A 27738-nucleotide genomic window follows, 5' to 3' on the forward strand; every position below is an offset into this window, starting at 1 on the left:
GCATATGGAACAGAATATTTTTGCAGCACATGTTTCTCGGAGGCTTGTAAGATCAATATTGCTGAATGCAAGACGCCGGAGTTGTGATTGGCTGGGGGAACCGGGGTAGGCCCTGATAGAATTAGGAGGCAGCAGATTGGAAATCGTGTTACCTGCAGCGTGGGGGGGAGCAGTAGGCGACACAGCACGCTCGCTGCAGAACACGTGCCGAGGAGAAGCTGGTATACGCGTCTTTATACTATGGCGACACTGCAGCGCATAAATAGCTGTTGAGTTCTGATCTTAGTGAATGTTTTATACCTCCATAAAAAATAATTATTTTTATCAAACGTACTTCCCTCTCTGTCCTATCTTAGACAACTATGTCGTAACTAGTTTCAACAGACGTACAGGGGTTGGAGAAAGATATGAAAACACGCCGGAAATACGTGTTTTAACATAAATGCAGTTGCTAATCAAGACTGGAGATGTCACTATTATACTTGACCGTTAACGGCAGCTGTGCAGTGTCCTCAGTATGTTGCAAGGGTCAGTCTGAACAGTCTTCTGGGTAGTCGTGAGTGCTTCATGTAGGAGCTAAGTGGATTCGAAGGTGGGAAAATTGTAGGTATTCACGTGGTAGGTGTTTCGGTAATCAAGGTGTAAAGTGGTGATGTCATTTTGGTTTCTGTACATCGTCGATGTGCATGTCAGATAGAGAGCAAGTTAGTTACTGTTAAACAGTCTTTGGTTTTGTCGTGGCTCAGTCTTCTCCGCAGTCTGATACCTGGTACTTCCTTACTTGAAGTGTGGTACGTGATGGACATGTTCCGTAATGCCGTGTTGACTAGTGATGGTATCTGTTAGACGAAGAAAGGACAGCAAGGACGAGTATGATGTGTATAATGAAAGGTGAAAGGAATATAAATTTTGAATAATGTGATTATTTTTGAAGAGAGGAAGTCTTAGGTAAGACAGCAGCACTGCGCACCTTACTTGTTGGCATGATTATTGTCTGCTATTAACTTTCTCAGAGCTGAGAGAAAGACCACCCGACTTGCATGAATCTTGGATTAATATATTAACTGATTAAGCTGTTCAGTTTTTATAGAAATTCTGTGTTAACCTTGTACCCTCTTTTAAATCATTGTTCACTTTGTTAAGTATAGTATTGTTCAGACCAATGTTATGCGTGAGATCGCGCCAAGTTTTACTCTACCTTTTGATTATATACTTCATTCTAAAATCGTTGTCTTGGATTACCATTTTATAGGAATAATTACTCTCCCCACACCACTGTTTATCATTACGCATCATTACAGTGTTTGTTCCCTAATAGTGATGCATTCCAACAAGTCATAGCCCTGTTCACACTACTCACATCGTCCACGATTGACGAGGATGAAAATTTTTTACACCCCAGGTGTAAAATTTTTTATATTGTAGATCTGAAGATGGGCATTATTGACTGAACCGGTCATCGTCAAAGGAATTTATATTGTAATCAAAGACTGGAATTAAAAAAAAAAATTGACAGTTGTATTTATTTACAGTATATACAGTACCAGCTTAGCGCCCGCTGATTCGCTCCCGTAGACTGTATGGCCTGCACAGATTCCTTTTTGTTTTTTGTTTTTATTTAATCGAATTTTATGTTGTTTACAAATTTCAACACCTTCCAGGCTTTTCACCCTAATTAAAGCCGTATAATTACGGCCTTTTTCGAACGTACTTTTGACTAAAAAGCGATTCTGGTAGCTGCAGTCGAAGGTTTCTGTTAGTCATGCCTTTTGCGTTCTTGTGGAGATGTTTCCATAGCAACATTCAACCCCTAACAAATATTCCTTTATGTCTAACCGATAAATGAAATACCAGTTTCCGTAAATGTAGCTTTAAAATTTTGTTAATGTAACGAAATATTTACTTAAAAATTTTGATCCTCTACTGCACTCTCTTAGACGTTGCATTTCCAGAAACACTGAAACATGTATTTTTTTGTTTCTAACTTAGAAGTCAAATATCAAGTGTCATAGACGTAGCCTTAAAAACCGCTTAGTAGTTCTTTATTAATTATTTATTTAAAAAAAAACTTTCAGCCACTGTTTTATCGCCTTAGTGGTTCAATCCCCAAAACGGCTGAACCACGCATTTTTTACGTATTTTCTGACTGAGAAACCATATACCAGTTCTCGCTGTTCTGGCTTCAAAATTCCCTTAATAGCGACATACTTTCAAAAAGCATTTCTTCCCCTATTCCACCTCCTTTGGAGTGAAATTTCGGACAATCCCTTGTTTAACGATGCCCACACCACACACTCTTCATATTTCAAGCTTCTATCCTTAGCTGTTTGGGCTGGGCGACGATGACTCACTGAATCTGTCTGACCCTATTTCTCCTCCTTGGGGGTTGAACTTCCAAAAAAAAAAATATTTTTATAAAAATCTCATCCTATGTTTCACCATATTAGGGGTTTAGTTTCCAAAACTACTGGAACGCGTATTTTTTTAATTGTAACCGAGAAGTCAAATACCATTGAGCATAGATGTAGCTTAAAAAATATTTTAGTAGTTCTTCGATAATGATATAATGTATTTTCTAAAAAAAAAATAGCTTTCCCCCCTGATTTCATCCCCATAGGGTTAAATTTACGAAACTGCAGGAACACAGATTCTATTCTCAGCGGTTTGGGCTGACCGGTGAGCAGTCAGTCTGCCAGGACGTTGCCTTTTATACGGAGAGGTTAAGCACACATAACTTTATACACTTGGGTCTCTCTGGAGCCTCTCTCTGTTCTATTAGTAGTTGAATTCCGTAGTCACCAGCAGTCGGAGTGGCAATAGAGTTGTTCTAGGCGCGTAATGTCCTACCATCACTGTCTTTTTTAAGCTTGGCGTGAGCTGAGAGTGGTCTGAGGATGATGATCTCAGACGGAGCTGCCATGACACTTCTTCATCGCCAACGTATCTGTTATACGAAGTGCTTCTTTCTTTAACTCGGACTAATGAGCCACCTTTAGCCCAGGCAAATAGCTGATTTCCCGCAACAAAATTCCGGAAGTTTTTTCTCACTTTTTCTGTAAGTTTTTTGGGGTGCTGAAAACAAATTTCAATTTTGCAACCTTGTAGGACGTCGATTTCACAACGAAAAACTTGAAAACCTCAAAATTATCGCACTCTTTCCTGTTTTCCTGTATATCTTGAAAACAATCCGTTTTTGGCAGATGACCTCTCTACACAAATTGTGAGTATACAAAATTTCCTACAAAATGCACTAGTCAGGTCTTAATCTCGCAAGAGCGTTATCGGCGCTATAACGCGCTGTAGTGCAGCGGTTCTTTGGCCCTTCTGCGAAAACGCCAAAAGCACCCACTCCCACCAATTACAACTCATAAAATATATATGTTGTCATCAAATGCGCCTGCACCACGTGAAAATACATTAAATGTTTTACAAGAGGCATCTGTAATATTCAAGTTTCGCATAAGGGAGGAGGAAGTAAAGCTAAAGTTACGAAAAATGCGTTTCGCGCCCTACAGACGAAAGATCCCTCTCACCTGCCTGTTTCTCGTCGGCGCCAGACTTTCGATGTATTATGGTTAAAAGACATTGTTTTGTATGAATGGACGGGAAAGTATGTTTGAGTAAAACATTAACAAACTCTGTTTACAATATGTTGCGTACATTTCACGAACACAAACATAAATATGAAGTCTGTATGTGTCTTAAAATGAATGTCGATCCCAGGAGTGGATCAATATTTCGAATAGGTTCCCCATCTGGAAAACAAAGAAAGCGTTAGTGATAGTTGACGTCATGTGCACAGCTTTTTGTATTCGTCTCCGTTTGGTGGTTGGTGTTTGCTGGACACTAAAAGGACGAGGTGAACGGTCTTAGGCAATGGGAGCTCCAGACGAAGGATCAGGGTAAGAAAGGTCCAGGTTGAACAGTGAAGTGTAGCGGTACTTCAAAAGAAAAAAATTGTAATTCAATAATTAATGCTGTGACGGAGAAAAACAGTTTAGTGAAGATGCAGAATCCTGCAAAATATTACATGAAGTAGTACATTCTGTCTCGTCAGCTACTTCAGATAGTGGTACTCGTACAAGGGCATCGTACAGATCGTCTTCGTCTTCTATATCAAAATTGTCGTCTATGTTTGAGCACGACCCTTCACCACTCTGGCACAGTTTCGTGCAGAACATTCCTGCTAGCCTACACCCACACCGACCTTGACAATGCGTCTAGCAAGCTGAAAAAGCCCCCCCGTCGGCCGCGGGTGCTAATGGAAGCCATCCCATGTCCAACTAAATTCTGATCCAGTGTTACAAGTTGAAACGTCCCCTTTTTTGAACAGTTATACAAGACTGTCCTTAAACTGACATACAATATTTTTTCGCGCAACGCAATCTGACTTTCAATAATCCCTACAAAAGAATGGGCCTGACTAACATTAACCTATACCTTTCAGAAATCACTTACCTCACAAAAACCTTCATTACTCGAACTACTGCAGTACAGCGAGCGCCACTACTGCCAGCTAAATAAAAGATTCAAACCACGGAAGGCACTAACTACTGATAGGGATAGTTAGCAAATGAAAGATATTAATAGAGAACAAACAATGTATTTACCTTAATAGTCATAATGTATATAGCAGTTCATGACAAATTTCAAAACTCCGCCATCTCTCTCCCCACATCCACCACTGCTGGCGGCTCACCTCCAACTGCGCAACGCTACGCGCTGTTCACATCCAGCTGCCGCTGCCCAACACTAAAATGACAGACAACAATGCAAACTAGCCACAGTTTGCACACAGCACAGCCAGTGATTTTCATACAGAGATGGCGTTACCAATAAAAAAACCTAAACAGCCTACTTACAAAGTGACGAAGGTGGAAATTTTGGGGGAACAGTGTTTGCTGATGCTTTGTAGGCTAATGTCGCGTCTCGCTTATACCTCATCTTGAGTGCTCTAATAGGGTGGTTTCGAGAATAAAGGGAAACAGAAATTTCTCACGATCAGCTAGATTTCCTATCAATGGGCTGAGGAGTCGGTTAATTTAGTAATGTAAGGCTTGAGATCCGGATTTCTGGAGAGGGTCCTGAGAAATCTGACCTCACCTTGGTTGAATAAGCCGGATATAGAATGGCAACGACTCATTGCGTGGGGAAAGAGAACGTGATTGGAAACACTCTTGTGCACTGAGCTTTCCGAATATTAGAGGAGGTAAAGGGGCCATATCTCTCGATGGCTTGAGCAAATAAACATTGGGCTGGGAGAGGCGAAGGGGGAGTGAAGTTAGGAGACCCATCATTATCACTGGAAAGTCAACATCTTCTCCTATACGAAGGGGGACCCAAAAGAAACCGAATTGTTGTCATAAAAAATTTATTGATGAACCTTTTTACAAAATTACTTCAGTCACCTTCAAAATACTCTCGATTACATGCAGTGCACTTGTCAAGTCTCTTTTCCCACTGTTGGAAGCATGTTTGGAGCTCTTCAAGTTTGACATTGTCCAGTGTCCTTTTCGAAGCCTCCACGTCGTCATAATGCTCTCCTTTTAGCGTTTTTTTCATTCGTGGAAATAGGAAAAAGTCGCACGGGGCTAGGTCCGGCGAACACGGAGCGTGGGGAACGACAGTCCACCTCTGAGATGCCAAATAGTGGGTCACTCGTAAGGCCATGTGTGCTGGAGCGTTGTCGTGATGCAGAAACCAGTCACCTGATCGCCAAAATTCCGGGCGTTTCCTCCTCACATCCTCTCGCAGACGCCTTAAAACATCCAAGTAAAAGTGCTGGTTAACAGTCTGGCCAGGGGGTACGAATTCCCGATGCACGATTCCACGAACATCAAGCAAGACAATGATCATCGTCTTCACATTTGACCTCACTTGCCTCGCTTTCTTTGGTCTGGGAGAGTTGGGAGTCCTCCACTGGCTTGACGCTTGCTTGGTTTCTGGGTCACACCCGTAACACCAACTCTCATCCCCTGTAATGACTTTGCTCAAGAAGTTTGGATCACGTGCAATCTCTGTTTTCAGGTCTTGACACACATTTATGCGGATGTGTGAGAAGGCGCGGAACAAATTTAGCAGTAACACGTCTCGTGTGCAAATCCTCACTCAAAATCCGCTGGCACGAGCTCCAACTGATTCCTGCCTCTGCTGAAATTTGGTCGATCGTTTGGCGACGATCCTCGTTGATCTTTTGGCGGACCTTTTCAATGTTCTCCTCATTTCGCGATGTTGAAGGGCGTCCAGAACGAGCTTGGTCTACAACACACATCTGACCACGTTTAAAGCGCCCAAACCACTCGAAAACCTGTGGGCGGCTCACAGCGTCCTCCTGGAAAGTTTCCTGAAGCGTTAGGTGTGTCTCCGTTGCAGTTTCTTTAAGCAGGAAACAAAATTTCACACACACTCTTTGTTCTTTTAAAGAAGTTGCCGTAACGACTTCGCAGGGGTAACCCGCCAACAGTCAGAGAAACACAATACCACACTTGCACGTTCAGCTCTACACTGACGCCGTCTGCACAGCTGTTTCATGGTCTCTACTAACACCATCTAGCGTGAGAACCCTGCACTACGTCTACCAGTGGCAGCGCCCTCGGAGTCCGGTTTCTTTTGGGTCCCCCCTCGTAACTGCGACAATCCTGCGAGCCGAAGCAAGGGATTATGCCAACTGTACTATCAGTGTGTTCAGCATCAGCTGCCAGCTTGGAGGCGATTCCACTTTCAGTGCATTTTGCCATCAGCATAGTGATTAATCTAACCTTGTGTTTAACATTCGTTAGAAAATTTACTTCTGGAACTATTGATGCTAAATCGTATCTCTACGGACTGCTCTTTGGTCGACGTCCTCAATCGGTCAATGGATTTGATAATCTTTTGTCCGTACGAGTACCCATCGAACATAACTGTCGCACTTTTATTGAATTTACTTCGCACCTAATGAGTAGATCAGTCGCAAGTTTGTTCGAATGTATGTCCACTCGACGGTACGAATCTGTGCAACAAACAGCCAAACAGCCCCCTCAATCACATGTAAAGTGCTACTCGAATCCAGAGCACTGGAGGTGGAAGTTATCAAAAAATGACCGCACCGGGTAGCCGAGCGGTCAAAGCCGCCTTGTCACGGTCCTCGCGGCTCCCCCCGTCGGTGGTTCGAGTCCTCCCTTGGACATGGGTGTGTGTGTTGCCCTTAGTGTAAGTTAGTTTAAGTTAGATTAAGTAGTGCGTAAGCTTGGGGACCGATGACCTCATCAGTTTGGTCCCATAAGATCTTACGACAAAATTATCAAAAAATGGGTTGGATCCCATTACCGTGCTGAAACCCGCGGCTGCTGAGGGGCATTTTCAGTTCATGTCTTGTGATGCAAGACGGATTTCCGAGGTCGGTGAGTGGGTTGGCGAGCAGGAATTTTCCGCATGAAACTGTGTCAGTAATGTATGTGAAGGTTCGCGCTCCAAAATAGAGGACAATTTTGGTATAGAAGGCGAAGACAGTCTGGCCGAGTCCCTTGCAGTACCACTGTCTGAAGCACCTTTGGCGACAGAAAGTATTAATTCATGTAATATTTTCTAGCATTCTGCATGTTTTCTAATCTTTTTCTCTCCATCATAACATTAATCATTCAATTACAATTTCTTCAGCTGAAGTACAGCTACACTTCACTCTGCAACCTGCCCCTTTCTTACTCCTGATCCTTTGCCTGTAGCTTCCATTGCCTTCCAAGGCTAGGGTGGACTGTGTTCGGATTGGGAATTTGTACGGGGCGCTGATGACAGCGGAGTTGAGCGCCCCACAAACCAAACACCATCGTCATAGACTAAGACTTTTCCCCTGGACGTTCTAGTGTCCAACAAACATTGTCTGGGTCACCAACTGCCTACCGAATACTAGTACAAAAGCTGTACACATGACGTCAGTACATCATACGTCGACAATTCACTATAAATCTTACCTGTCTTTTGTATCCAAATTCTATCACTAATCACTTCCTTTCTTATCCAGACGTTGAACCTACTCTAAATGGTGATCCAGTACTGGGCTCAACATTCACTTTGTGACACATGTACACTACCGTACATAGACTTCATATTCATCTTTGCATTCATTGAAATGTAGCTAACATGCTGTAAATGTAGTTTGTTAATGTTTCCATCAAACATACGTTCCCTTCAACTCATTCAGAACAACATGTTTTAAGCGTAATGTACAGCGCCGATTATAAATAGGAAGAAGGGTCGTTTGTCTGTAGGGTGCAGAAGGCATTTTTCGTAATTTTCCCTTTGCTTCTTCCCCCACTATGCAAAAATTCGTTATTACAGACGTCTATCGTAATATATTTAATGTACTTTAACGTGGTTTTTGGTAGGTTATACACTTTATGCGTTGTAGTGGGTGGGAATATGCGTGTTTAATGTTTTCACGGAAGTGGCAAAAGATCGCTACTTTTCAACGCCTCTAGCGCCCATGCCGCTCTTCAGAAAATCAAACTTGATTAGCGCATTTTGTAGTAAATACTGTATACTTTAATTTTGTGTAAAGAGGTCAACTTTTAATGAATACTTTTCGAGATATAGGGGAAAACCTGAAAAAAGTACGCAACATTATGAGACTTTTATGCGTTTTTTATTGTGAAGCCGACGTTTTACTAGACAGAAAAGCAGATATTCGGATACACTCCCCAGAAAAACATACAAAACCGCTGAGAAGAAAAAATTCCGCAGTTTTGTTACGAAAAGACATGTTTCATACTCTAATTCACTGTACTACATAGAGAACCAACATTTAGTATCACCTTGAAGAACGAAGAGACTATTTATGTTCGGAACGGAATTTACTGGTTTCTGTACGTTACTAAATATTTATTAGAGCGAAGAACCATAAACTAACCTGGTGTGTGGGCTAAATGGGCAACAAAAATCGTCTGGAAGTTTTTTTGTATGTCGTAGTCAAATGGTTCAAAATGGCTCTGAGCACGATGGGACTTAACATCTGAGGTCATCAGTACCCTAGAACTCAGAACTACTTAAACCTAACTAACCTAAGGAGATCACACACATCCATGCCCGAGGCAGGTTCCGAACCTGCGACCGTAGCAGTCACGCGGCTCCAAACTGAAGCGCCTAGAACCGCTCGGCCACACCGGCCGGCCATGTCATAGTCAGGAATGGCATAAGGCCACCGTTGTCGGCACCATCACGTAGGGATGGTGAATAGATGTGTGATCGCTAAGTGTTCCCACAAGTAACCAAGGAATCGATCGAAAGCAAGCGTGTCGTGTAGGGATGTAGACATGGTATTTACAGTAAATGAACGACAAGTCTATTTTTGTGGCTCTTTCCGATTTTTATTTTGTGTTATACCTGTCTAGTACGGGATCAGTTGTTGTTAAGGCTTTGTCAGATGTGTTTTATTTAGGTCTGCTGTTGGATGCCATTCCCGTCTCAGCAGCTGGCAGTTACCTACGTGTGGCAAGCCGTCTTCGTCACCTATCTGTGAAACGAGTATACTTTGTTCTTTGCGTGATCGTATCTTAACTGTTCGTGTATCGCGTTTTCTATGGCAGAATTTGGGGACCAGCCCAGCATTTGCATACACGAGCGTGGAAAACAGCCTAAAAATCAGTCTCAAGCTGGTCAGTGCACCTGCTGCTGTCGTTAATCCGCCACTCGTATTTTCTCCAGGTCTGGCTCACCTCCCTGTCGCTGTGCGTAATGAGCAGGTCATTGTGGATATAATAACGTTTAACTACGTAAAGTATCATTCGATTATGAGTCCCACTTACTACAGTGAGAACGCTACTGCAAAACAGTACTGGCGTTAGAGGAATGGGGCACCGTTGGGTTTTATTATACAAATATGGGGAAACAATGAATATTAAAAAACATTGCAGCGTTCCTCACGAAACCAGTTAGTTACAAAGTAACGTATAACTTTCTTTTTATCCGCATCGGGTTAAAACGGAAAGGCAAGACGTGTCCATTATTATTAAAAGTGCTAAGGTTTTGATAGAGTCTGTGCTTGGATTTAAGAAGTTTTGGATATGTTTTTAGTTTTATTGGGTAATGGATGTGGGTCATCAAGACCATTTACATAGGTCAGGCAAGCATGATTATTACAAGGAGATATTTCTGATTCCTCAGAGACCTAAAGAGCAGTAGCTCATATCTCAGTTTTTGTGATCACTTAATGGCTTAGACGATAGGCTACCCAAGCAATCAGAGCGAATATTTTGCACGCCAGTAAACTAATAATAATATACCACCAGAGGACCCTCGTGAAACTTCCGCAAATTTATAATTTTAAATAATGACAGTATTAGGAATAGGTGTAGTCGTTGGTATAAGGGTAGTTGTGAGAATGAAGAAAAAAATTTTTTAGGAATGAACGAATGACATGAAATAATAATCCTGAATTTATGATACATTCTTGTATATACATTTCCATGGACATAACTTTGGACAAAATTCAGCTACAGTAAGCATCTTAGGCAGTAGTAGGAATACGTAAATCACAATTTAAGTCGACGATGACCAATATGTTTGTCGTTTACGAAATTATTTTCGTTTAGAAAAGTGAACTTGTACGAGGGCAGAGATAATGGACAACCGCAGTGGTGACAATACTGTACATTCTAAAATGGTATTTTAAGAAGATAATATGAAAAGGAACTCTCTTATTCGCGATTAATAAGTTAGTTTCGTAAAATATAGGTACGAAGTTGGGCACCCATGACGCCCTTTAGCCTATGATGGTTCAAAATCTCTTTTAAGTTAAAATTTTCCACAAGTAGTAAGTTCTAGCGCAAAATCGGTATGCATGTGTCAGGATCCGGTTAAAAAACCTTTATATCGATACCTCCTTCGTCTCTGTGCGGTTAGTATGTATTGAGAAAAGAGACGGTGATTTGACAAACAAGTAGAAAGTTGAGCCAGTGTCTTCTCATTGTATATGCAGAATCAAATTTTGCAGTATTTTTTAGTTTCTGCAGTTATGTGTCTTGTTTTAATGTACATGGTATGCCACAGCTTGAAACGTTTCTTTTTATTATCTACTTTCGTTAAATCACGCAATAATAAAAAGGATTGCCGGCCGCGGTGGCCGTGCGATTCTGGCGCTGCAGTCCGGAACCGCGGGACTGCTTCGGTCGCAGGTTCGAATCCTGCCTCGGGCATGGGTGTGTGTGATGTCCTTAGGTTAGTTAGGTTTAAGTGGTTCTAAGTTCTAGGGGACTTATGACCTAAGATGTTGAGTCCCATAGTGCTCTGAGCCAATAAGAAGGATTACTTTTCATCTTATTTTGCTTGGCGTTTTACTTTCGCTACAACTGCGAAAGGTGAGTCACGCAACATGAGTAGTTGGGGCAAACATCTCATTAATGCACAGATAGTTGTAAATTCATTATTTGTTCTTATCTACCGTTTTTGATATAAAATCACGTTAAATTTTTCACAGATATTTAAAGTTAGAAATCAGGTAATTCCTAACGTTCGTGGTTTATTCGGTAATCCCAGTCATCCACAACAACTTCACAGAAATGACACTGAGTCAAACCAAAACATTCTGAGCCAAACTGAATTCAAGCGGTTGGGGGCGAGGTGCCTAAGTGGTTAAAACACTGGACTCCCGTTCAGGAAGATGACGTTTCGAAGCTACGTCTGGTCACCTAGATTTAGATTTTCCGAGAATTTCCTAATTCAGAGCGAATACTGAGATGTTTCCTTTGAAAGAGTAGGGCCGATTTTCTTCCTCATCCTTCCCCGACCTGCAACAGGGCGTGAAACTCGAATCTTCCTTCCTTGAAGTAAAGACTGTAACAATACTGAGCCACGTGGCCACAGCCGCGATCACATTTATATATGCTTCCAATAAATAACACTTTTCTTGCCTAGTTGGAAGTGTAAATACAATTAATTTTTTCGAACTCACACAGTTTTTTTTTGCAGACTTACTACGATCAATTATTATTGAATACTTTCATCTAAAGTCGTGTACGCCATGGTCTTTTACAAATTTGACCTTTCTGATACAAATTTGGGAACTTCTTTAGGATGGGTTATGTGGGTTTCTTGAAAAACAGTTCATTCAGAATTCCTGAAATACGTTTTAGTAAAACAAAGTTCGTTTTTCATTTTATGTTAACCTAAAAACTACACATCTAAAAGAAGAAGCTTTTCTTTCACCCTAAGCTTTCAATACACCACATTGCATACTACTAGAAAGTGCTTTTCTATATTCACTGAGCCACATTTTTTTTTCATATTTCACTCAATGTTTGCCCTAAATTCAGAAAGCCTATATACTGCTACAGGGTGTCCAGAAAAAGACTCCCTGATTTCAAAATTAAATATCTCGGAAACAAAGATCGATAGAGAAATGGAGTAAACGGTATGTTTATTGTGAAAGCTGTAAGAAGTTTATACAGCAGTTTGAAATAATAGTTACAAAAGCTGCTAACAGATGGCGCTGTAATCGCCATACGTAATGCCTAGTATAAATAGTGATCCGAAGCCCAGAGCGATCAGTTCCACTATTGAAACGTGAAAGGAGGTTAGCGTACCGAAGGAAGAGGTTAAAACCATGTACTCCATTGGACAACGCGTTTTTCTGGTGCTAGAGTACCACAGGTTGGAAGAGAGTCCTACGGCAACAAGGCGAAGTTTTGAAGCACGATTTAATGTTCCAAAAGGACCCGATGCGAAAACCATTCGTACGCTCTTCGCAAAATTTCAACGAACAGGCAGCGTAACTGATGATCTAGTGGGGCATGTTGGCCGCAAGCAAACCGCAGTTACGCCTGAAAATATCGCCACAGTTTCTGGAATTATTCAGCGAAATCCAATGTCATCCGTCCGTAGAATTGCATCTGAGACTGGTTTGAAGCGTTCCAGCACGCAGAAGATACTGAGAAAGAGCCTACACACGTTTCCATTCAAAATTCAAACGCACCAGGCCATACCCGTAAGAGCTGTGCAACAAAGGGTTGCCTTTGCTAATCAGATGCTCACAATGATTGATAGTGAAGGATTTGATGTTGGCTACATATGGTTTACAGATGAAGCACACTTCCACCTGAATCCGTGAATAAGCAGAACTGGCGATTTTGGGGATCCGAAAAGCCATATTGGTGTGAAGCGAAACCCCTGTATTCTCCTAAAGTTACTGTGTGGGCTTCAGTATGCAGCAGAGGCATTATTGGCCCTTTTTTCATTCGAGAAACGGTCAATGGTGCACGTTACGTTGCAATTTTGGAACAATTTGTCGCCACACAGCAAGCGTTAGAGGATCGACCAGGTACTGAATGGTTTATGCAAGATGGAGCCCGACAACATCGGACCGAACAAGTGTTTCGCTTTCTTGAGGAATACTACGGGAATCGAGTCATTGCTTTGGAATATCCCAAATTTACTGGTGCAGGCATGGATTGGCCTCCATATTCGCCAGATTTGACTCCCTGTGACTTTTTTTTTGTGGGGCACAGTGAAAGACATGGTCTACCCGAAGCATCCCGCCACGCTGGACGAGCTTGAATCGGCGATCTCTGAGGCATGTGAATCCATTTCGGTTGAGACACTACGAAATGTGATGGCGAACTTCATTCTTCGTTTGCGCCACCTCTGTAGTGCCAATGGTGAACATTTTGAAAACATTGTGATGTGATTTTTTGCAAAGATTCTTTTCATACGATTATTTCAATTACGTATGCTGATATGAGATGTACAGCGTACAGTGCCATCTGTTAGCAGCTTTTGTAACTATTATTTAAATCTGCTGTGTAAACTTCTTACAGCTTTCACAATAAACATACCGTTTACTGCTTTCCTCTATTGATCTTTGTTTTTGAGATATTTAATTTTGAAATCAGGGAGCCCTTTTCTGGACACCCTGTAAATGGCTTCAAGTCCTTAGCATACATTTCCACACAGTTATCCACCAGAAAGTCTTCGTCCTCTTTCAAAAGTTTTAGGCAGTGAGGAAATTCCTGGTGACATTTACAACCATATCTTAACACACTCGAAGTTCCAGAAAGAGGGTTTAGTACACTTTTATACAGTTTTCATTGCGAGATACCTACCAATTTATTACAAGCTGCCTCGTAAACACACGAGAACTTTTCCGCTGCTGGCCTTGGGCTCTGTCTCATGAACGACATATACTCCGCTGTTCTTAATTTCTCCTTAATCTTCTTTTAGTTCGTTAAGTTTTATGCTCCCACCGTTATGATAAATGAGTGGCAGTGAAACTACCTACGCAAACATGTACCATGACAGTCGCGGTGGATTGACAACACAACCCGTTGTCAGGTGCAGAAAGCTGAACGGCCCCCTTGATGCTTTCCAGGCCTGCGGGAACCCAACTTGGCCTCCATTACCCACAGTGCATCAGTAAGCATGTACTCATGTGTCTCCGTCGCGACAAGTTGAGTACTTTAAAGGTTGCGGTAAAGGTAGGGGCAGGCAGGCTGGAAGAACAATTTGTACATCTCTGGGCCATAGTCGTGGCAGTTGCAGCATTTGGTGGCTGCAACGTAGTCCTCTACAGTGGCTGATCTAAATCCAACGCATATTCTTTTCTGTGTAACCAATTGTGCTCTGACTTTTAAGTTTACCTCCAGCAAGTAATCTGCTACCATCTCCTCCCGTTGACCTGTTTTGAAATTGTCTTCTGTTTCTTCTAAGAATTGTGTCCTACATGTGGTTCCCTTGGAGTCCTTTCACGTATTGACTCAATTAATTCACTTTGTGGCATGGAAACTGCGACGCCACAAATTATCAGTTTCGACCTCTGCTTCCTTGGTGGCTAGCATATCATTTCTTTATTTAGCTTCAAATTTTGTTCCAGCTTCTTGATTTCCCCTTCCATTTTTGTTTCTGTTACGACTACATTGTACGCTGTCTTCATTTTCTTGTTTTTTATCTTTCCTTTCTTCGGATCAGTGAGCTCTGTGTGAAGCGCTTGTATTCCTTTGCGCCTTTCTTGTCTTTGGATTTAATGACAAATGTGCTATCTTGCTTGGCTTGTGTGAACTCAATTTTTGATTTCACGTCGGCCGCCTGAGCTAGTGGAGAAATTGCTCCCCCACTGGCGAACGAACGGAAGGTCTCGTTTCTGTTTTCTGCTCTAAGCCTGGAATTATCTATCTACCTTGTTCTATACGCCCAGTAAGTTTTGCGTGTGATATTGACCGATGTGTGAGTCCCTATTTTCACTGTAGTATTTTTGCTGCAGTAACTTTCGTTACTGCGTGGAATTCCTCCTCAATTAATTGTATTATGTCCTCAAATTGGTCTGACTCTACATGTCTTGTTGCTGAGTACTTGGAAGTTTTTGTTTCTGTGGAGTGCGTTGTTGCACTCTCTGAGTCATTTTGTGCCTCATTTGGGTTTCATCCTGCGTGGACGAGGTGCCGTAGCTTTGCTTTGTTGGTATTCGCGAACACGTAGAGGAGCCGTCTTTTCTGATCCCTCTGCCGTCTCCGCATAACAGCCGACGTCACACGCCCGCTCTGCCACCGAAGCCAATGCCCCCAGTGGCGCGCGGTGTGACAGCAGGTGACGTTGCTGCTCTTGACGGAAGCTGCGCTCCTCTGGCTCTGAATGCTGACGCTTTGCAATCCGACGCGGCGCGAAGCGGTCCGGACCGCGGAGAACGACTGTTACAAGCAGATGAATACGTGAAGAGTATTTATACGCCCCTTACTGTCACCGTAGCGTCCGCGCGGGTCACACTCAATCACAGGTGATTACAAATCCACTCGTTAACGGAATCCCAACGTTAGTCGATTCTGTTTTCCATCACAAATACATTATACGAACAGAGCAGACATTAACCCCCTATTGACGCAGAGGCGGCTAATTTCATGAAACATGAATGGAAAGCGCATGTAACCTCCTTCCTTTTGCGTAAGAGATGCACATTTCATAACGCGAAGTTGGCAATCAGCCGAAGCAGTGTCTCCTTGCCCGCTCAAACGTACACATTAAGAACTCTGTCCAGAGCAATGCGAAACGACTGTGTGGACCAAATGTTTAGGGCAAACGCAGCAGTCTCCCCCACACTGGCGAGATGGTGCAATAGCATCTGAACGTTTCAAATCTAGCAGAAAAGAAAGAATTCTGCACTCAGTTATTGTATGGATGCCTCTGAGAGTTCCGCAAACTGCCCATTCCCCCTAAAAGAGGCCGCTCTATCTAATGAGATTCAGCGACTGCCCTTCGCTGACAATGGAGGCTATAGAGACGCTTCCAGGAACACATAATCCACCGTGAGAGCGCAGGGCTCCCTCCCTGTGTCCGGAGAAAAGTGACGTAATCTCACAAAGTGAAATGCGGCGGTAACGTCATATTGCGACAGTAAAATCATAAAATTTTACAATCATTTTACAATCAATTTTACAATCGTGTTGACAGTCCTGTCTGACATTGATGAACTCCCATAATTGTTAGTAGTAGGGCAAGGGCGGCATCAGAACAATTTCTTAGTGAACATCAGGGGTAAACCGATTGCTCTTTCGATTGAGAAGCCCTCAACCTATTGTTCTGCTAAGAGGATTAAGACTCCCTGGGAATAATCCATCCTTTTGATTGACAGGTTATGACCCACTGGGGATAACCTTCCTTTTGAGCGATATGTTCTTAACCTATTGTTCCCCCACCCCTCCGCCTCCTCCTCTTCTCCCTCCATTTCCTCCTAATTTATCCCTCACAGAACTTCTTCGCTGATGCAAGCACACTTCTGGTATAAATTTGATTGACTAATTAATTAAATCGCACAACTAATTAAATCGATCAATTAATTAAATGACCAGCTGCGAAACCCTGCAGTCCCCCTCCGCTCCCATTCCCGGAAACTGTCAGTTGGTCAGTCATTTGAAGGAAAATCGATTGGAGCATATGGAATATTGTTTAAAGAGTTCAGATAATGTGTGGAATATTGTTCATTTAAACAATTTGCGCAGTACAAGGCGGTGTGAAATATACTATATTTATATTATTAAAGAATTTGTCAGGAAACTAACTGCAGTGTATCCAATAATGTTTATTTAAACAATTTACAGGATATAAGATGCTGTATGGAATATAGCTTCTTTAGAGAATTTGTCAGGAAATCGATCACAGTATGTAGTATTTAAACATTGTCCGCCCCCGGTAGCTGAATGGTCAGCGCGGCGAACTGTCAATCCTAACGGCCCGGGTTCGATTCCCGGTTGAGTCGGAGATTTTCTCCGCACGGGGACTAGATGTTGTGTTGTCCTAATCATCGTCATCTCATCCCCATCGACGCGCAAGTCGCCAAAGTGGCGTCAAATCGAAAGACCTGCACCCGGCGAACGGTCTACCCGACGGGAGGCCCTAGTCACACGACATTTTTTTTTATGTATAATCAAATGCTGCCCTATTTTATTTTGATCGGGCTTGAAACACTGAGTAGGCATAGTTTGTATGCGTTGCAAGTCAGGGATGTTAAGGCTCTTATTATTTATATTCCTCGCTTTTCCAAGCATGCTGGTGTCTAAGCAAATAGGGAAAATCAGAACAAAAAAAGTGGTTCAAATGGCTCTGAGCACTATGGGACTTAACTTCTGAGGTCATCAGTCCCCTAGAACTTAGAACTACGTTAACCTACCTAACCTAAGGACATCACACACGTCCATGCCCGAGGCAGGATTCGAACCTGAGACCGTAGCGGTCGCGCGGTTCCAGACTGTAGCGCCTAGAGCCGCTCGGCCACCCCGGCCCGCGAAAATCAGAAAAAAATTCATATCTAGAAACGCATGACATATTTCGAAACCTATCGTCATTTACTACATATGGACAAATTACTAGAATTACTATTTTGTACAGACAGAGAAACATACAACAATCATATTGCACTGACACTTAAACCCTGCAAAAGTGGTCTACATATCATGAATGGAATGAAGTGCAGTATAGTACACGTCGTTTGGGGTCTCCCGTGCGTGTCTCTATCGTCAAGGCACTGCAACTAAGGTCAAAACCTCCCAACAGACTACGTTACTAAATACCACCAATCTCGTCGCCCCCAAACAAAGCATCAAGTAGCAGTATTCTGTTGCTCGAGAAATTCCAGACTCGCTTCCCGTCTCCGCCTTTCTCAAGAGGCCATTCCCTGATTGTCTGTGTAAACCAACGTCCAAAACATGCAGACGTAGGTTTTCATCTCTTCTCAGAATACCGTGTAGGAACACGGATGCTGGAGACCAAGGGAGAGGTGATGCAATTTCGGTATCAAAAATAGATAGGTTAGGTTAGGTTAGAAGTAAGCCATTTACACTACCCTTTCAAATTAATTGTTTAAAAATTTACAGGAGTCAAACAGATCACTTTTAACACTCTCTCCACCTTACAATGATCCTTCTTCGTAATGAAACATATTTTCAACGTTTGAGCGTCACATACAAACATTATGCAAATAAAGTAATGAAATTTGCACCACAGATAGATGATAGCGCTAAATATATCAGACGTCTTGTGCACATCAACGTGTGATAGCACAAACACCTTCCTCCACTACAACATTCCAGTAAGCGTATCATGAAGATAAAATCCTACCGATCACACAAATTAGCGATCGCGAGGCGCACACCATTCGTCATGTACAGCGTAGCTCCCATCCACATCGGCCGGAAGAGACACCCACACCAGAACGAACGGGTGCACGCAAAACCACCGTTGGAAACAATAAATTGATCAATCGGGAATTTGACATCGTGATTGGGCTTTTCAAGCAGTGTAGAATTCCTAAATTGGTTCTCTCCGCTACATTCGGAAGGAGGGAGGAAGGTGCGTGATTCAATAGAGACATCAGCAAATACCACTGCAAGACAAGAGTCCACTGCAGTGAGATCCACATGCAGCACCCCCCCCCCCTCCCTCCAGCACACCGCTACGCCAGCATATAAAGAGGTCAGTGAACATTTCCGCCGCAACCGCAGTCATGGACTTGCGTGTATACCAGAGTGCACCATCGCCGGTCATGGAGAGCTTCCATTGTTTGGAGCGGTAGGAATTCAGATGTTATCAGTACATCCAGTACAAACGCCCATAATTCTGAGTCTTCTCTCACGCAACATACACATGTCCGCTTCTGTCGTGCTTACCCAGCACACTGGTTACTCTCCAGCCCTCGCTGCCGTGGGAAATATCAGACAGGTTGGCGCATTCTTTGTACACGTCAAAGGCTGAGCTAATTCGGTACTTCCGATTGCCTATCCCTCGTTGACCGCCCTTGCTCGCAGCCGTGGTGCACTGCGAAACAATCAGCTTCAGCTTGGACGTGTACAGCAGTTCTAAAAAATTTCTCCCCGACATATATCTACCGGTTTAAAAAATTTACTTTAAGGAATCCGAGAGAACGATGTTGTTGACCACACACCTCGAATTTCTCGCACGAAATGTAGATTACTCCCCTTTATACGAGTTATTTTCGGAGACGGAAGAAACTGGACAATACACGAGTGTTCACGTCGCAGAAGTATCGTTACTTGTTGTGAAAATCCTCTACAGGACTATAGCATAGGCTATATTCCCTCTAAGTATTCTTTCGTCAGGTATAAAAATATCTTTCGTTACCTTCACAACATAAGGAATCTCGAAGAGTTTTGAGACGTCGTGGAGCGTTTCCAAATTGCTGTCTGAAGGTGATTGACGACCTCTACATTTAAACATAAATGACGGAAAATAGATATCAATTGAGGGAAGATACGCCTAATTGTGGGGACATTGATTTTGAAATATACAGCCGATTCTGTCCGTCTCTATGGGACTGTATGACAGAAAGGACGTAACCGACACTTCTTCTTCCGATGTGTCACTTCGCCGAGTGTTTGATTGTGTGACAATGGCTTCAACAAGAAAGGAGGAAGCCTGAAAGTGAACGGATCCCGGATTACTGTGCTGCATGGAACAACCGTTGTAGGTAGCAAGGGGAGAACCGCAGTGGTAACGACCACGGAAAAGCCTTTGGAAGTTGGCGCGCCAGCTGCGTACGATCTGCGGCCGCGAGCTCGATTCTGGTCTACCAACAGCAAGGGAGGGTGAAGCTTTGACGATGACAGCCACTTGTGCTCGCGAAGTGTCAGAAAAATCATCAAACAAACGGTCGCAGGACCCGAGTCAGATTCCAACAGACAATTTGTCATTGATGAACACTGTTGCGATGAACTAGCGTCTTACTCTTTCTTTTCTTTAATTTCTTTTTTCTTTTGGTCACTCTCAGCCGTGCGTGGCTCGTGTTCCCGCCATCATGTATTTTACACCCTGTTTTTAACGTACTTCCACCTCACTACCTTAATTTAAATTACTACTGTCGCTGAGTTGCTGCTTTGCCCGACCGTGAGCGGCGCTAGCAGCGCGTATCGATATATCCCCTCTCGTATTATCTTGGCTCGACTGCTATTACTTCCCGGTCGGGTTGTTGTCTGTCGTAAGGGAGTTCGGGTCGCGAGTTCGGGCTCCCAGTCAGTTGGAACCATAGACTTACTAAATAAAAACTAGACCGCGCCTTGGCGCTAGTGTCGCGTCCCCTCATTGAACGTGACAGAAGCCGCCATTTGCAGGGTAACAGTGCGTAAACATGGTTCGTTCGTGTGCTGCTTTTGATTGTAACAGTAAGAATGGAAGCAAAGACGAACACGGAAACAATGTTACATTTCACAGGTGAGTCATTTCTGGTTGTTTGTTACTTTCTATTACTTGTATATAGTATTTTCATGGAGAAATAATAGATCATGAGCGTTTGTTTTTGTTTAGGTTCCCATTACAAATGATTTTCTAAATCGGAAAAGGATAGTTCCTACTCGGAGAGAGCACTTCCAACCGACAGCAAATCATTTGCTGTGCTCTCTTCATTTTGAAGAGAATTGTTACATGGAAAATTATGTAAATAGACGTCAACTGAGGGACGATGCTATACCGACAGTATTTGGATTTCCAACTCATTTGAAAACGCTATAGTGTCCTGGAAATCGTGCAATATAGGCCTAGGTTAAATAGTGTGGAAATACTGTCAGTGTGTATAATATTGAACGTTCCTTTTCGAGGTTACAAAGGCAATCAAATATATATTAAGTATGAATCAGCGGTAGGTCGAATAGTTGCGTTTAGATACTTAACGTGTGTTGTCAGGTGGTGATTATACTTCGTAAATGGTCAAATATTTGATCAAATGTTGCAAACTCAACAACTTTCAGAGGTGCTATCAGTGTTAAAAACTAATGTGCGAATGAAATTCGTACGGTATTTAAAGTGATATGGGTTATTACAATTAATCGTACCAAAATAGTGTAGATAATACTCTGCTAAACAAAAGTAAGCGTGCAAAATGTACACAGTAGTCGGCAAAAAGCAAACGGGACCTGACATGAAAATTACGTGAATTAAATAATAATCCTACTGTCTGCTGCTTTAAAAGTTTCATGTAATTATCTAATGCAAATAACTCGATGTAAACTCGCTTCACCTTGTCAGGAAAGAGCCTTACATTCTTAAATTTCGCGTCTCTATGCAGACGTATTTCGGAAATTAGGAAACTTCATTCATTTAAGTATACTTTTAAAATAGACTCGAATTTTTTAAACAAATATGTGTTTAATTTTGTGCCTCAATTCGCTCTTGTTGCGTCTCATACACTTAAAATCACAACCCAAGTACTAGGATACACCCCTGCAAATGGCGGCGATCAGCTGCTCCAATTGGGGGACAGCTGTCTCGCTTCTCCGCTACGGCGTGGCAGAGGCTTGGTTGGAACACGCCTGCAGCTCAGTCCGGACCTGCCAGTCGGGGAGTTGCAATGCGGCACTAGTGCAGTCGGATTGGAGCAGCAGTGAGGTCTGCGTCGACATGGTTCGCCCGACCGTTGCCGCCACGCATCACTTGAGCCGGGCCACGGTCTTGGTGGATTGTCGGTCGGTCGTCCTACCGGATGACTCGTTTTGGCTCGCCGATCGTTCATCAGTCGGTTATATATATGTGTGTGTGTGTGTGTGTGTGTGTGTGTGTGTGTGTGTGTGTGTACTCCTGATTTGTCTTCGTGCGCGCTTAGTTACTGTTGGATGTCGTTCAGGTCTTCATGCAAGTGTTTGTCAGGTGGTGTGTGTAGTTTGTGTGATTTTGATTGACAAGTTATTTTAAATGTTGTCGGCGTACTGGCTCTGAGAGGTTGGTCTTCTCATCGGGCGACGTGTAACTGGTTCTTTGACCGCTTCTGGGCCCCTTAAATTACAACCTTGTGGAACTTAGGTCGGTCCTTTCCAGGTGCAGGGATGTCGTTTAGCCAGTGGGCGTGTTTCCGAGCCAGTATTTCCTCCTTCGTATGTCTGGAAGTGAGTGCGAGAGGCACCAGCAGTGCAGTCGCTACGGAGCAGCAGTCGCGGACGGACCAGCAGGCAGTCGGTCGGTTGTTGCGGACCAGGGAAGATGTCTTAGCGCGGTGCAGTCGGCTGGGTCCGCTGGCGCTCCCTGCGCAGTGTCGGAGCGTGTCTGGAGCTGTCCAATCGCTACGAGCTTCGTGGCTCACCGACCCAGGACGTCACGTTGAGTAGTGGTTTCAAGTACCCAAGCCACGTCCATTCGTGTTGCGTGGTTCGTTTCGGTGGTTAGCAGTTGGGGAGGTTTTCCTATGAGCAACATCGAGTGTTTCTATTGCTGAAATTTAGCCGCCATGCGGTGGAATTAACTATATTGGTTGACTACAATTCGAGTGCACCAGCGGAATTTTCTGCCTTGTGGTATATATATATATATATATATATATATATATATATAGGGTGTTTCAAAAATGACCGGTATATTTGAAACGGCAATAAAAACTAAACGAGCAGCGATAGAAATACACCGTTTGTTGCAATATGCTTGGGACAACAGTACATTTTCAGGCAGACAAACTTTCGAAATTACAGTACTCACAATTTTCAACAACAGATGGCGCTGCGGTCTGGGAAACTCTATAGTACGATATTTTCCGCATATCCACCATGCGTAGCAATAATATGGCGTAGTCTCTGAATGAAATTACCCGAAACCTTTGACAACGTGTCTGGCGGAATGGTTTCACATGCAGATGAGATGTACTGCTTCAACTGTTCAATTGTTTCTGGATTCTGGCGGTACACCTGGTCTTTCAAGTGTCCCCACAGAAAGAAGTCACAGGGGTTCATGTCTGGCGAATAGGGAGGCCAATCCACGCCGCCTCCTGTATGTTTCGGATAGCCCAAAGCAATCACACGATCATCGAAATATTCATTCAGGAAATTAAAGACGTCGGCCGTGCGATGTGGCCGGGCACCATCTTGCATAAACCACGAGGTGTTCGCAGTGTCGTCTAAGGCAGTTTGTACCGCCACAAATTCACGAAGAATGTCCAGATAGCGTGATGCAGTAATCGTTTCGGATCTGAAAAATGGGCTCATGATTCCTTTGGAAGAAATGGCGGCCCAGACCAGTACTTTTTGAGGATGCAGGCACGATGGGACTGCAACATGGGGCTTTTCGGTTCCCCATATGCGCCAGTTCTGTTTATTGACGAAGCCGTCCAGGTAAAAATAAGCTTCGTCAGTAAACCAAATGCTGCCCACATGCATATCGCCGTCATCAATCCTGTGCACTATATCGTTAGCGAATGTCTCTCGTGCAGCAATGGTAGCGGCGCTGAGGGGTTGCCGCGTTTAAATTTTGTATGGATAGAGGTGTAAACTCTGGCGCATGAGACGATACGTGGACGTTGGCGTCATTTGGACCGCAGCTGCAACACGGCGAACGGAAACCCGAGGCCACTGTCGGATCACCTGCTGCACTAGCTGCACGTTGCCCTCTGTGGTTGCCGTATGCGGTCGCCCTACCTTTCCAGCACGTTCATCCGTCACGTTCCCAGTCCGTTGAAATTTGTCAAACAGATCCTTTATTGTATCGCTTTTCGGTCCTTTGGTTACGTTAAACCTCCGTTAAAAACTTCGTCTTGTTGCAACAACTCTGTGTTCTAGGCGGTGGAATTCCAACACCAGAAAAATCCTCTGTTCTAAGGAATAAACCATGTTGTCTACAGCACACTTGCACGTTGTGAACAGCACACGCTTACAGCAGAAAGACGACGTACAGAATGGCGCACCCACAGACTGCGTTGTCTTCTATATCTTTCACATCACTTGCAGCGCCATCTGTTGTTGAAAATTGTAACTACTGTAATTTCGAAAGTTTGTCCGCCTGAAAATGTACTGTTGTCCCAAGCATATTGCAACAAACGGTGTATTTCTATCACTGCTCGTTTAGTTTTTATTGCCGTTTCAAATATACCGGTCATTTTTGAAACACCCTATATATATATATATATATATATATATATATATATATATATATATATATATATATATATATATGTATATATATATATGTATTGATTGTAGATAATCACTCCCGTAACATTTTCTGGTTGAATTCTCATGTACTCATTGGTGACAAGCAAGTCGTTTGTCGGTTGGTCTGCGGCTGTCCCTTGGTTGGGTTCCGACGGATCAAGTGTAGTTGGGCTCACCACCTAAAAAAATGGTTCAAATGGCTCTGCGCACTATGGGACTTAACAGCTCTGGTCATCAGTCCCCTAGAACTTTCAACTACTTAAACCTAACTAACCTAAGGACACCACACAACACCCAGTGATCACGAGGCAGAGAAAATCCCTGACCCCGCCGGGAAGCGAACCCGGGAACCCGGGCGTGGGAAGCGAGAACGCTACCGCACGACCACGAGCTGCGGACGTTTGTGTTTGTCTATCCACCGTTGCCTTGAGGATTCCAGCCTAGCTGTGATACCATATATATTTTAATTATTTTATTTGCTATTTAAACTGCATTTTTATCTTGTTGATGTTTAAGATTTCTTGTTTGGAGGCCTTCAGCCGTGAAAGATTTGAAGTTTGAAACTGGTAGTTGTAAAAGTTCGGCTATGTGCGGCTTTGGGTGTAAATGTATTATTAAATTACAATAAATTACAATTTTAAGGTGAAACTGGCCCCAAACTTATTGGCCCTTTCCACAATCCTAATCACCTGTTCTGCCGAGAGGGTGTAGAGGGGGTCTCACACTCCTCTGACTGGTTTGACGCGGCCCACGATGAATTTCTCTCCTACGGCAACCTCGTCATCACTTGCTCTCAACGTCCTGAATTAGTGTCACATTTCAGAGACGTCGATTCTCTCCAGTACGGCTTTTCCACAATCCATGATTCACTTATGAACAATGCTGTCCTGTAAAAGTACATTCTCAGGAATGTCTCTCAAATTAAGACACTAAGAGATTCGTTTTGGCCAGAAATGTTCTCATTGCAAGTGATAGTCTCCTTTTTATGTCATCCTTGCTTTGTGGATCGGGTGTTATTTTGCTTCCAGGGTTGCAGAATTCCTTCACTTCTTGTACGCCGTGGTTCCTAATTTTGACGTAATTTTCTCGCTAATCGCATTTTTGGTACCCCTCATTAACGTCGTCTTCCTACTATTTACTTTCAGTCCGTATTCTACAAACATCAGACAGGCCATTCCATTGAACAGGCCATGCAATTCTTCTTCACTTTCACGGAAGAGAGCAACACAATCAGCTAATTCTATGATTGGTATCTTTTCACACTCAATTTTAACAGCACTCCTCAAACTTCCATTTATTTCTTTTATTGCTGTTTCTATGTGTAGATTGAACACTAGGGATGAAAGAATACATCCCAGTATTATACTTCTTATACTCCGAGTACTTCGTTCTTGGTCCAATACAACGTGATATTGCAGTGCCTGTGTTCTTCCACATTACGATGCAAAGTTCGTTCGTACAAGCATGCCTGTCCGAAGGAACATTGTATCGTAAATCGGAATAACACAGGGACGGCAATATCGTATTTATAGGCTGACACCGGGCAAGTGAGTTTCAACTAGAATGTCTCGCCTGTACGGGAGTACACATAATGGATGTACGAGTACAGGTTGTAGCCACACGGTTGACGACATTTGGAAGTTTGGGTGTGGCCGTGAGTCGAGCACTGACAGCCAAATAGTGAGGCGGGCGCTCGTGATAAGCGGGAAATCGGGGTTCGTGTCCCGGTCTGGCAAAAATTTTCATCAAGTTACCTTCCATTAGGAATGTGGGATACACTCAACGACTGTGACACGACTTTCAAGATGATGGAGTACAGCAATCAGTCTTTCTTTCCGTTCAGGTTTTATTAAAGCAAATCCGTTGTCAATGCACTACTTCAAAGTATCAATGCACGTCCTAGTACCTCAGTCCCCTGTTGTTGGGGTCTCTGTCACAGTTCGTTCAAGACTCACTTGACGGAAGACTGTGTTGAATGAACTGTGATAGAAGCGCGTACAACAGGGCTCTCTCATACTAGGGGATGTTTTGAAACTGCTAAGTAGTGCACTGATAATGTCTAGGCACTAGAGTGCGCGTCATTTACGACGGCGGCCGAGTTTAGGTTCGCTCTGCGCATCTGACGTCACAAAACAGTCAGCCAATGAACAGAGAACGACGTTGCCAGATCTCGACTGCAGTGCAGAGCATGGACGAGTGTCTTCAGTTTTAGAAACGTTCAGTCATAAATAAAGTAATATAACAAAAGCAGTGTCTTGATAGCAGACTTTCTTTTATAGAAAGTTTGGAAAAAGCATTCTTTATACCAATTGCTTCATATTCTATTAATTAATTAAACCAAACAAACAATAAGCCTCCTAATTCAGGTGATAGCAAGGAAAGGTGTTTGTATCAATACCACGAACCGCTTTTCGCAATAAAGAACAGTGGTAATTGTTTATTTCCTATTGTACTTCGACAAAACATGAGTAATTCATAGTCATGCCAACAGTGTTTGTCAGTATTTTGCGTTCCGTGTTAGTCCTCGTGGAGTTATGTTGGCGAACGAGCTGTGTTAGTGTAACGGTTAAGGTATTGGGCTATGACGTGATAGGTTATGAGTTCAAACCTTGTGCGGTGCTTAATATTTTCTTTATTTAAAAACAATATCGAAGTGTCTTACTTCACGAATTATATTCGTTTGAATGCAGTTTTTTGAAATTTCTAGTGCTTTGTCTCTTCATTAACCCTTTCGCTGCTGCACACACGTGCTCCCCACATTCCGTGCTGTGCGCGATTTTGTCATCACTGCACTGCTCGCCTGTGCAGACACATGGTGTTCCCACTGCTTTGACACTCTTATCATTCGATTTCATAAAAACTATTTGGCCAGAAAATTTGATTTTTACACATCTTGTTGACTGATACCTTCCCCCCATAAATGACTTAATTTTGTTTCGATGTTCAACGCAGTTATTGTGCAGCATTAGATGTAGTAAACCATTGCACGAAATTTTGAAGAGTTTGCAGAAGTAAAAGTCCATAGCGTATACTTTCCGTATGGTCGATTTTAATTGCCACAATGTTGAGAATGAAATGTGGACAAGATACCTAAATTTCATATAAAATTTACTGTATAACAATATCTCATTTAAGTACCACATAGGTGTCGTATGTAATATTGAGAAATATTCCGTCTTTTGCGACTGTAATAACAGTTTTATTTACACCGGGCGCGAATGATAAGTAGCAGCGAAACGGTTAATGCGGCCGCGGTGGCTTTACTTCATGAACTGCGCGCTCCCCCCCCCCCCCCCAAACGGAAGTTCGCGAAGTATACTATACTTCACTATGGCGCTGCTTCTCTTGGCGCGTGCGTCGTGTGCAACTGGCA

The sequence above is a fragment of the Schistocerca piceifrons genome, chromosome 5 (genome assembly GCF_021461385.2).
Source record: "Schistocerca piceifrons isolate TAMUIC-IGC-003096 chromosome 5, iqSchPice1.1, whole genome shotgun sequence".
Taxonomy (NCBI): Eukaryota; Metazoa; Arthropoda; class Insecta; order Orthoptera; family Acrididae; genus Schistocerca; species Schistocerca piceifrons.